This window comes from Schistocerca serialis, chromosome 2, assembly GCF_023864345.2.
Source record: "Schistocerca serialis cubense isolate TAMUIC-IGC-003099 chromosome 2, iqSchSeri2.2, whole genome shotgun sequence".
NCBI lineage: Eukaryota > Metazoa > Arthropoda > Insecta > Orthoptera > Acrididae > Schistocerca > Schistocerca serialis.
Genome location: NC_064639.1, coordinates 466,638,927 through 466,651,526, shown reverse-complemented (window position 1 = coordinate 466,651,526; position 12,600 = coordinate 466,638,927). Strand labels below are relative to the sequence as shown.

Genomic DNA, 12,600 nt, shown 5'->3' with positions numbered 1-12,600 from the left:
TGGGCTGCTGATTGAGAGAAGATTATGCTCGACGATAACGCGTGGCCATACCTCTCCAAGGTCACATAAAGTGTAATGGTCAAGTTCAAGTAGGAGCAGCTTGATCACCCACTCTGCAGCCTGGAATTTAAAAAAAAAAAATTAAAAAAAAAACCGCTTCAAAGGGAAGCGCATCAACTACGACGACGAACTGAAGTACACAACGGAAGACTGTCTCCTGTCACAGCCACTGGAATTCCGTGAACAGGCAATTCTTCAGCTCGTGAAAGAATGGGAAAGTTGTGCTCAGGCCTCTGGTGATTACTTTTGAATTAAGACTTCTGTTACACCCACAGTGTTGCTGCATATCTTTTACTTGGAACATTCTCATATACTCATGTAAGATGCTAGAACGACCTTCTTACAGAAATGGTCCTGTGTTTTGTATCTTATCAAGTAAACCTAACATTGAAAAAAATTAGAACCATGCTGCTAGGATTGTAATAAGTAGGTGGAGCCAATCCGAAATTGTACTAAGACGCTAAAAGAACACAAGTGGAAGTGCCTTTGCTAATAGCACGACATCGCCTCTCCCAGATGAGTCCCGGTTTCAGGTGGTAAGAGCTGATGGTTTGGGTTCTGCGTGGCGCAAACCACCCGACGCCATGGACCCAAGTTGTCAACGAGGCAATGTGCAGGCTTGGGGTGGTTCCATAATGGCGTGAGATGTATTTACATGGAATGAACTGGGTCCTGCGGTCTAATTCTGCCTATCATAGACTGGAAATTGATATGTTCGTCCACTTGGAGGCCATCTGCAGCCATTCGCGGAATTATTGTTCCCAAACAAAGATGGAATTTCTATGGGTGACAATGCGCCATGTCACCGTGCCACTATTGTTCGCCATTTGTTTGAAGAAGGTTCTGGACAATTCAGGCAAATGATTTAGCCCAAGGTATATGGATTGGGCCACCTAGATGGTCCAACATGAATCCCTTCGAACTTTTATAGGACGTAATCGAGAGGTTAGTTCGTGCACAAAATTCTGCACCAGCTACATTTTCGCAATTATGGACAGCAATAGAGGCAGCACGGTTCAATATTTCTGCTGGGGACTGACACGATATTAGGAGGTATCCCATGACTTTTGTCACTGCAGTGTATTTCAAATTGCATTCTTTCTCCTGCTGGGTAGTTAATCGACCTTCTCCTATGGCCCTCATTGCTTCATTTATTATTTACAGTTTATCTTTTCAGTCATAAACACTGAATAAAATACCCTATGGTCTCTTATGGTACATCAGTCTTTGCAAATATGCTTTCCCAATAGGAAGGATATTTTGAGCAACACTGTAGTTTACTAGGCCTGCTTCTATTAATGTGGTATGCCTCTTCCTCTACCTTGTGAACTGACTATCCAATGCAGTTGCACAGGAGCACTGAATTTAACTTGTAATCTGACCACAGTTCAAGTTGGCATTTTTCATGTACACAAACTATGTGAAAGAAGTGATACATGACAAGAACAATCTTAGGACCAACAGTGGGTTGAACCCTGAACCTTTACATATGTAATTTGATGTTAAATCACAATCCACCACAAAAAGTCTCCCTCACTCTCTTTAACTTTTAAAATTAATGCAATAGTCTGTCAGTCATCATCATCATCATCATCATCATCATCATCATCATCATCATCATCATCATCATCATCATCTAGAAAAGCTGTGATATCTTTTTCACAACAGCCAAACATGTGACAAAAAGGAGCAATGCTAAGCTTGATATTTCCCACAGATCTGATGGTGGCATAACCGAAGTGATGACAACTCTGATGCAATAAGAAAACTCATAGTTTCATGTCATCCTGTCTGTCAGACGCAGCACATGTCAAGGATATCTGTTCTCTGATAACTGTAATGTATACGCACCAGTCGTGTCTAGGAAAACTGAGGAAAACAACATGCACCGTAACATGTGGTATTTTGACAACAATGCTGTTTTTGAGGTTATTGGCAAGAAGTATGACTAGACATGAGAAATCTCTACTCTGAATGCTAGCATGATTCATTATGCATTTGACATGCTCTCAACAAATTTCTGTTATGTGCATATGAAGTACAGTGAAAGTGCTTCATTATAAGTGTGATAACTTAGGTATGGATTCTGCTTTTGAGTGAATAGCTTAATCTTGGTTCCACTTGCCTAGGTTTACCTACATCACAATTGTAATAACTTCTTTAAAAAATCTTCAGTGGTTACCAGCAATAAATACTTAATCTTATTACAATTTTACTTCAGTGTAATTTGTCCCCCTGTACCAAAACTGTTTCCCCTGTTAAATTTCCTATAAGCAGCTGACTCATCACGAGTGAAGACCAGATCTCCCTGACTTTACGAGATACATTTATATGTCACACAGCTTTAGATAGGGCCTGTTCAAATATTGAAAGATATTAGCAACTGCAGTACACAAAACATCTGCTAGTAAGAGTACAGAAAAACACCTCAAATTGGCAAATTTTTGAACACACTAAAATGCATAATGAGTTGCCACTTGCATTCACAGAATGGTAGCAATAATAGACCAAAAAAATATTGGATTCTCACCCAACACTTACAGATTCTATGAATAAATCATAAGGTTGTTTTGAACATCTCCCATTTTTACTCTCTCCCCTTTTACTGCCATGTACAAAAAGAATGAGGGCAAAGACTATGACAAACTATTAACCATAGTTAACTAACAGTTATACATAATTTAGGATGATTTTAGGGACACAAATCTAAATTTAAGGGCAATTTTGAGAAAACAGTAAAATGAAACAACAATGACTATTTGCTCTGGTTCCTTGTAAATGACAGTACAGTATAACTGGCTTCTTAATTTAAAGGCAATTTTGAGAAAACAGTAAAATGAAACAACAATGACTATTTGCTCTGGTTCCTCGTAAATGACAGTACAGTATAACTGGCTTCTTGTTTATTTTACATGTTGTGAGGTCTTGTTTATGCCATTATCAAATAGTCTAGCACTTCCTGAACACACACACACACACACACACACACACACACACACACACACAGTGCTTGGGATCTGGTTGCTGCTGTAAATGTCCCTGTGTCCTTGGCAACCAGATGAAGAGTGTCATGTTTACAGGCAGCTTACTGTGGTAAATGGTTTACAGACACACTGTCCATTCTGCATCCACAGCTCAGTCACTGATCTCTCATAACACACATTGCAGTGTCTGCTAGGCTATGTTTTTTGTCTGAAAGCTGAAAGAATGCTTCATCATACCTCCCATCTTCTGTGTCTAGTATCAGAAAGCTGCTGCTTCTGTGTCTACAAACTGAATGTCCCATCTTGTTTCTGTTCTGCCTGTCTTATCACTAATATCATCTCTTCCTGTGCTTGAGCACCACCACAAGTACCATTTCTCAATGCCAAGATCTCTTATTTTTGCAGTTCTGTTTCCAGCACTTTTTTCCTGCCAGTCGACACAGAGTATGGCATCAATCGCCTGGTCTCCAGGGTCTTCGAGTATATAATAGACTTTAGTTCCATAGTTAGCTGTTGTGGCAATTCTCAGCATTTTCAGGTGGGCATATTTCCCAGAAAATGCTGTAGAGACTGCAGAGAAATATTGGTGTGGCTGGGGTATTTCCCTTGTGGCTTAAGTAACCATTCTGTCTGCTGGGCTTTGTGATTCTGTATCCCGTCCATTAGCAGCTGTCCTCAATGGGAAATGGACAACACGGATATGCATCCACTGATCTCACTGTCAAAAGTCCATTCAACTCCAGCTCCCTGATCTTATCCATCTCCCTTTCTATCCATTTACTTATCTTCTGTTTATATTCATTTCTTCATATTAAGGTCATCTTTGGCACAAAAAGGTGTGCACAATGCTGCAACAAAACTTTTTTTATCACTTACGCATTGATATAAAACAGCTGACCGACAGTAACGTAAATTGAAAAAGTTTCTCATAGACAATTCCTACTCCACAGAAGAATTTCCACTATTGTAATGTGTAAAAGATGGCAGGTAGGAATTGTTAACTCATTACACTATGAAAAAAATAGTATTATTTAGTCATACTTTGACAATTTATGTACAGGTGGATTCATTTACAATTGTCCTCTGCAAACCATCAGATGGCCCCTGGTAGAGTGTGAATATTTCATCGATAAGTGATGGCACTATGAGGGCTGTGACTGTTGATCAATACAAATAAAACAGTTTCTGTGTCAGTCACTTGTTTATTTCTGCCACTATGTGTTTTGATAGTTCACACTATCATCTTCAGGTGGATAATGGATGATTTACATGGCTGGTGTTGGTGAAGAGTACAGACGTCTTTTCACAATCGCAGAGCAAGGGCAGTGTAGGTTATTTTGTGTCTTTTGCTGATGATAAAAACTGTTGATTTAGAACCTCTAAAGCGCCTTTTCAAAATTAACCCAAAGACATAACATGTAGTGGCAAAATAAGCAAGTAACTAACGTAGAAAACTGTTTTATCTGTCCTGGTAGAGTGTGACTCAAACATCTCCCCTCCCCCCTCCCCCCCAACACTCCCACAAAAAACTGTCCCATCTTATCACATTCATAAATAGGACATTAGAGGAAAAATAATTAGTCCCTCAAAATAAGGGAGAAGTCATTAAATTTTGCTGACATGACAGTTGGCTGGAATGTTGGCCCTTATCTCTGAGTAAGTAAAAAACTTCTCCATTTGTAATGGAATGTGGGATCTTTGATTTTTAATAATATTCTCCAGGATGCACAATGTCTTTCTTTCTTGTAAAGCCTCCCACTGGAGTTTATTGAACATTTCTGTGATGCTCTTCCAAAAACAAAAATAACCTATGACAGATCACACAACTCTCCCTTAAATATTCTCTATGCCACTTACTGATCCATCTCGGTGAGGTGTTGTCTGAGGAGTGGGTTCGCACCTCACAATGAAACCAAAGAATAGTGAAGTCGCTGACAAATTTGCAACACCAGTGAAGGCATGCCTTCTACAGCTTCACCACAATTATGGTCTACTTACAGCTGAGCAGAGGAATACTTGACCCAGTTCGCAGTCAACGATCAAGATGACTGCACCTTCTTAGATAGACCACCAATTTATTAAACGCCTTATCCAGGACATTAATGTGAACATCATATCAATAATCCTTCAAGTGAAGAGCTCTGTAAATTTATTTGTACAAAACATTACCTCACTATTTAGTGACTGTTGTAAATATTCGGAGCATTCCTGTGGAAAGGGATTATACAAAGTTAAATAAATCTTCCTATCTACATTTAATAAAAGTTAACTAATGTTTTATATGTTAAAGTTCCACGTCGTCTCCTTCTGGAGCAAATCAAAGAACCCACTGTCATGGTGGCGAGTGTACTTTTGTATGGTATATGAGTTCGGGGTCCAGATTCAGAAGGCTATACTGAAGAATTGCTCAAAATATTTTGTAAGTGATCTCATTTACTAAAATTATTTCAATAAGCCTCAGTATGCCTTACAAGATTTAATTTAATTAATTTAAATGATTTCAATTGTTTGTGCAATGATTCAACAACGTAGTCCATAAAATATCAGAGAATATACTCACAATATCTCACTATTGAGTTTTGTGATAGAAATCTCCACCTAAGATGAGACCACAGTCAACAAATCTGCATCATAATTAGAAATACTTGTTTGCAATCCATCTGCATAAAGCTCATAATGGACGAGAAAAGGCTGTTCTTAAATGAAATCCTTTAAATTAATAGCAACGTATTTTCCAATTCAGGTGGCTGAACTTGCCAATTGCGGTAACCCAGTCACTCGTGCCATACAAATTTACACACTATATGCGAAAGTACAACTCTCATATCTTTTTATGATCATCGTCCCCCTTCTTTCACTGCAAGATGTAATGCATGTAACACAATGTATACAATCTAGTATACAATTAAGCAGCAGCTCATGTTGCTGACAGCAATTTGAATGTTGAACTCTAATCAAACAATTTAAATATTAAACTATACTCAAAATAATTCAACAGATACCTCTCCATGTGGACATACACTATATGGTCAAAAGTATCTGGACATACCTATATCTAGTCATTGAACGTCACCAGTGTAACAACATTTCAACCCTTCTAAAGCTGATCAAGTTGAACGCTAGTGATGTGATTGTGAAGTGCAAATGTGAAGGAACAACAATAGCTAAACCAAAACAAGACAGACCTCACATACTGACTGACAGGTACCACAGAGCACTACACAGGGTCGCCGTAAAAAATGGCATGCAATCAGTGGAAGGTATTACTTGTGAGCTTCAAAGTCCTATCAGCTGTGCAGCTAGAAGAATAACTGTGCATAGGGAGTTGAAACAATGGGGTGCAATTATCACACAGCTCCTAATAAGCCACTCATATTTATACTCAATTCTAAGCAATACTTGAGGTGAATGATGCCACTGGACAGTAGATGCCTAGAAACAAGTGATGAGAGAGAATTTTTCTGTGGAAATCTGACGGAAGAGTTGGGGTTAGGCAAATGTCTGGAAAATGTTACCTGTCACCATGTGTATGCTCCGCAGCGAAAGACAGAGAAAGTGGTGTTACAGTATAGGTATGTTTATCATAATTAGTATATGGTCCCCTTACTGCGCTTAAGGAGACGTTAAATCTAGCAGGTTATGAACACATTTTACACCATTGTGTACTGCCTACCTTAGAGGAACATCTCAGAGATAATGATGGATTTATCAGGCCAGCAGTGCACCCCGTCATGAAGCAGCATCAGTGAGTCAATGTGGAAATAACATTCCTGAACCCCATGGAACTTCCTTGGGATAAGCTGGAATGTTGATTTTGCTCCTTATGTCTACATCTACATCCACAAGGATACTCTGCAAATCATATTTAAGTGCCTGGCAGAGGATACATCGAACCACCTTCACAATTCTCTATTATTCCAATCTCGTATAGTGCACGGAAAGAACAAACACCTATATCTTTCCATACAAGCTCTAATTTCCCTTATTTTATCATGATGATTGTTTCTCCCTATGTAGGTCGGTGTCAACAGAATATTTTCGCATTTGGAGGAGAAAGTTGGTGATTGGAATTTCGTGAGAAGATTCTGTTGGAACGAAAAAGCCTTTCTTTTAATGATGTCCAGCCCAAATCCTGTATCATTTCTGTGACACTCTCTCCCATATTTTGTGATAATATACAACATGCTGCCCTTCTTTGAACTTTTTCGATGTACTCCGTCAGTCCTACCTGGCAAGTATCCCACAATGCGCAGCAGTATTCTAAAAGAGGACGGACAAGCGTAGTGTAAGCAGATCCAAGTGACCTGGAAAATTTCAGTCTACATCACTATCTTCACTGGATTCAGTTGTTGAAGAAGTGTGGCTGCCATTCCTCTACAGACGTTTAGAAACCTCATTGAAAGTGTCCCCAGCAGAGTTTAAGCTGTCATAAGGTTGAAGGGTGGACACACCCCATATCACTGTGCACTAATAATTTGCAGGAGCTTTTTGAGCAATAGTATTTGTTGTACTCCCCCAGTGTACTTTATGCATCCCCCACTCTCCGTGAACTTATGGTTGTGTACACTGCACATGAAGTTTTCAACAGAATGAGGGAAGAGTATTTTTTCATAGCCTATCGGCAACAATTTCACTACTTATTAGAAGCATGAAGACAGGTTCGATTATCATTGGGAATTGAAATGGTCCACACTTTTAACAGCAAACAACCAGGAATTTGTTTCAATGGATCACAGGACAACAGAGGTAATATATATTTAGATGGCCTGAGAACACTCTTCCCCCATGTTCAAACTCTGAGTCACCTTACACAATGGCTTTCTGCTGAGGAACAAGGATGCATCATCCAGTGATATAGGTAGCAATTAGTCCTTTGCATTACCAGTGATTTCATTTATAAGAACATAAAATTAAGTCCATGCCACCTTATTACTTAAAAAGTATTGCAGTTATAATCTGGATATATCAATACCTGTCTGGATAAAACATAAGAGGAAATACGGAAGCGTCCGATCCCACCCGTCTGCTTTGACCCATGACGTCATAAACATGGCGGAAACAAAAACAAACACACACACTTTCCACAAGAAGCCTAATGACACTAACGGGACAAGCGCGGGAAATGGGGTGTTTTGGGTGGGGGGCAAACTAAATATCAACAAATTTCGACGCCTTGCGTAGCTACAACGTGTAAGTGAAGACAGCCATGTGTGAATACCCACCCACCTCCCCAGGGGTCGTAACCCCTGCAACCCATAGAAGATAAAGATGCTTCAGTAGCTGATCAGTGTTTTTTGTCTTTAAAAAAAAAAAAAAAAAATTTCACGGGATAGAACGAACAGATCAGAAAGATAAATATAATAAACTAAAACAGAAATTCTAGGAAAAAGATAATTAAAATAAGTAATAAGTGTTTTTAAATTTAAAAAAAAATCTCACGAGATAGAATGAACAGATCAGAAAAGTAAATAAAATAAGATAAAACAGAACTGGAGACAGCCACACTCAAACCAAACTCCGCGCCGTCATGACGCCACACACGACAACACCCTTACGTCATGGGTCAAAGCCGACGCGTGGGATCGGAAGCTTCTGTCGACCCACATAAGAATATCACATACACCAAATATGTACCCTTTTCAAAAAGAATTAGTGTAAGTTCTTCAGAAACTGTATTCCTGGTGTAATGTATAACTTTATATAAGGAACACAGTTTTCTAGGACACTTAGGATGAGATGAAAGAAAGCGGGGGGTGGGGGAGACTGGAATACGATGGCCAGAGGTTAGAAATTTCAGTAACAATTAATTTCGGCTTACCTAATGCTAATAGATGATTATGAGTTATTTATGTGGTCCATGTGAGTGCAAAATAAAAAAAAAAATAAAGCAAAGGAATCACTGAAATTGTGAGAGAGTTCAGTAAAAGTAGGAAAAGCCAAGTAAAGAAATACTTGCAGTAATCTGTCAGCACATGCAGGACTACCACTCTGGGTTGGAAGTTACTGTTAGTTCACTTCTTTAATGTGTTCGACAAAAAAGAGTATGATTATTCCATTACATGCAGATACTATGTAGAGCACAATTAAAATTACTGCCTTATTTCTCACAGTCTTTGTGATGTCAGAAAAGGGCAGATAAGACAGCAGTTATAAATAAAATTAGCATAATATGAGTTAATGCATTTTTACAGTAAGCTGGCCATTTCTACCAAATTCACTGAATGATAGAAAATACTGCAACCACAGAATTGGAAAATTTATCAAAATTCCAGACATAATACTTTCCAGAAATGACAGTTTCGTATATGTACTGGATAAAGGAGCTATTAGCAACCAGCCGTAAACAGAGCAAGAAGCAGCAGAGAAGTAACATAGTTATTGTATAAAAGAAAGTGTAATTTAAAGAAAATTATTCACAATCTTAAAACTATTCTCTTGCATACCATCCAAATAGGACAGTCGTAAAAGAAATTTCCTTCGATGTATCTTTGAAGATAAGTGTGGCACATCTGAAAATGTAGGGTGACTGTATACAGTGTACATCATTTAAGGGGGTAGGACGTCAAAAGGGCATTTTAATTTCTACTGTCTATACTTCTACAAATAAAGTCATAATACTTTGTCACCATGACCAGGAAGGATTGAGGACTCACACTCATCGTAGTGAAAGTTCAAAAACATAGCAAAATACCTTTTTTTTTACATGCGAAATTTTATCATTTTTTCACTTATTACTGGCTGCGTTTGTTGCTATAGGTACACTTTTCTTCTTAAGTAAGAGAGATTCTTCGATGAATTTTTCATAGAATACAAACAGTAGTTACTAGTGTATGAAGCTCTACAATTTTCCAAATCTATTACAAAACAGTGGAAAAAACTGAGATAATTAACTAACTAAAAAACTTGAAATTTTTCTAAACACGAAGTTTAAAATGTAACAGTTCATTCATTTTTTCATAAATTAAATTCATACACCTGTAACTATGGTTTGTATGCTGTGCAAAAGACATCAAAGAATCTCTCTCACTTAGGAAGAAAAGTGTACCTATAGTGACAAATGCAGCCAGTAGTAAGTGAAAAAATGATGAAATTAACATATGTAAGAAAAACATGTTTTGTTACGTTTTTGAGCTTCCACTGCTATGAGTATGAATCCTGAATCCTTCCTGGTCATGCTGTTAAAAGTTTTATGAATTTATTTGTAAAAGTATAGACAGTGGAAATTAAAATGCCCTGTGGTGCCTCTCCTGCTCCAAGTTGGCCCATTTGACATCCTACCCCCTTAAATGTGATATGTGGATGCCTTAACCATCATTTGAGCAAAGCAACAACAGTTTAAGTATGCACTGGCTTCAAATGTGCGTCAGCAGTATGGTATGTTGAGAACGTTCTTTCACCAACATGAATGTCATTCATTCATTTAGTTGTTGGTTCATTTGAAAAGTAGTATTTACATCAATTATTATAGAACAAAAATTAGTTATAAGAGTATTTGGAGAAACAATCTTCAAATTTTTTGGTAACAATGTGTTATTTTCCAATGCAGAAGTACAACTCATAGGATTGCCAACAGACATAACTGCATACAAAGTACGCACAAATAAGACCGTCACAATGTATGTTCTGAATCTCTTCAGAAGGTAAACAGTATCACTGCAATTAATTCCATCTTGTGTCCATTGGGGTATCATAAACATGTAATTTTAGATGTTACTGTAAGATGAGGTCAGATGTGGGGGACTAGAAAATAGGACGACTCTTCAAATGCAGCAAACACAAAAAAAACACAGTTACACATGTATGACAAGGTATATAAAACAACTAATTAGGCACAATACTTTTAAAATTTTGCCATTATAGGTTGCATACAAAAGATTACAGTAGGAGCAAAATGTGTTGTGTGATATATATTGAAGCCCGTAGTTGTGTATGCTGACTTAACATACACCATGCTCAAAATGTTCGATGCTGTGCACATCTGTGAAATAGTGTGAGTGATTTGTTTTTATATACTAATGAAGTAGGCGAACAGGTATCTACAAAACTTTAGATGGTTTCTGTCCCAAATCTATACAGCAACGATGTCATGGTCTGCACGAGCCTCAGACAGTTTACTACCATTAAATACTAATGCTATCAAGACAGCAAAACAGTGTGAAGGAACTAGGAACGTAGTTTCATACACACAATAGAAATGGATCATGCTGCCCTTGGGCATAAACGAACTTCAGAAAAAAAGAATAAGCTGTTGCTTACTTGAAATGGATACAAAACTATATTTTGAATAAACTGTTTTCGTGCAAATAAAATTTAATTTCGACATGGGCGCTTGCAGTATAGATTTCCCATGAAGACACTAAAATAAACGGTAAGAGTACTGTAACAAAACGAAATCATCTGAGCAAGATTAACGCACAAAAATTATAACATGCACAGAAACCACCTCCTCAGCATCCAGATACACAAAGTTTTACACAGGGGTCGAAGGAAAAAATCTGACTAAAAGGACTAATTCTATAGCGTACGGGAAGTATGTACAATATGCAATTTTCAAATCGGGCTGCAAGTTTCTTTTTTGTTTGTTTACATAATATATGTGAACATGTTGGAAGTCCACCAAGGAATCTAAAGAAATACGGTTGAACACTTGTAGTGGCCACCTTCTATCGTAGATAAAAGTTCGAATGCATAACTAAACTTACGCTGCTGCGACAGTACCGCAGCCGACAACGCCTACTATGTGTATGGCACAAGCGTAAATTTAAATTCAAATGAGAAATTTTGGAACAGTGAGAAATGTCTGCGATAACAAAATACACAATAAAAAGTGCTCTAAACTATTACAAGCAGTTCGGCACAGATACATTTACTTTTCTGCAAGTCTACTTTCTAAGGCAGTTACAGCCTAACCATTAATCGACCGCGTTTTTAGTCCGTTCCCAGTGACTGACTGCCCTTTTTAAAGGAGGCACATTACGCTTCCTAAGCGTATTAGCTACACTACGCTAAAAAAGTTAAAAAATGCACTTACTTTTTTCTTCACAGGTATAACTGTCCGTGACACAAAACTAGCTGTCACTTCTTAATCAACTAAGGCAGCACTACAGTCACAAAGAATAATTAAATTGCAACAATTCACTGAAACGAAGTCAACAATCGCCATTACCCTTCCGAGATCACGAGCTTATACATGACTAGCCGCATTTGTTTACGCAGCCTAACCCGCAGATGAGAACAAACGCGAGATTCTCCCGTAAAAAATCGCTATTCTTGAATGTAAGATCTTTGGAGCGACTGCAGCGTTCGTAGCGGTGACCGTGTAGAACTAAAAGTGGCGGCAGTTTGGAATAGACGGAGTTTGCTGCTCCGTGCGTTTCAACACATATTCCTGAAATTATTGATACCACTAAAAACTATGAGCAGTTGCTCATACTGTTTCATATTTTAAATAATTCCAAAATCAAACGTGTTGCAATTCAATGTGGAAGACGAACACCGAAAGGAAGAAAATTAATTCGATTTGAAGATAATAATATGGGGTAGAGAAGTGTTCATA

At 38.0% G+C, this 12,600-nt stretch overlaps 1 protein-coding gene across 4 annotated transcripts in view; it reads right to left on the bottom strand.

Annotated features, from left to right (window-relative positions):
• The window catches only part of LOC126457378 (GTPase-activating protein skywalker), a 313,983-nt gene extending 301,702 nt beyond the window's left edge, over window positions 1-12,281 (bottom strand). For 3 of the 4 annotated variants that reach the window (XM_050093629.1, XM_050093631.1, XM_050093632.1), the window contains exon 1: window positions 12,076-12,281. The gene's annotated coding sequence lies outside the window, so the exon portion shown is untranslated. The remainder of the gene's footprint in view (window positions 1-12,075) is intronic. The other variant, XM_050093633.1, reaches the window with a different exon arrangement.
• Between the last annotated feature and the right edge of the window lie 319 nt (window positions 12,282-12,600).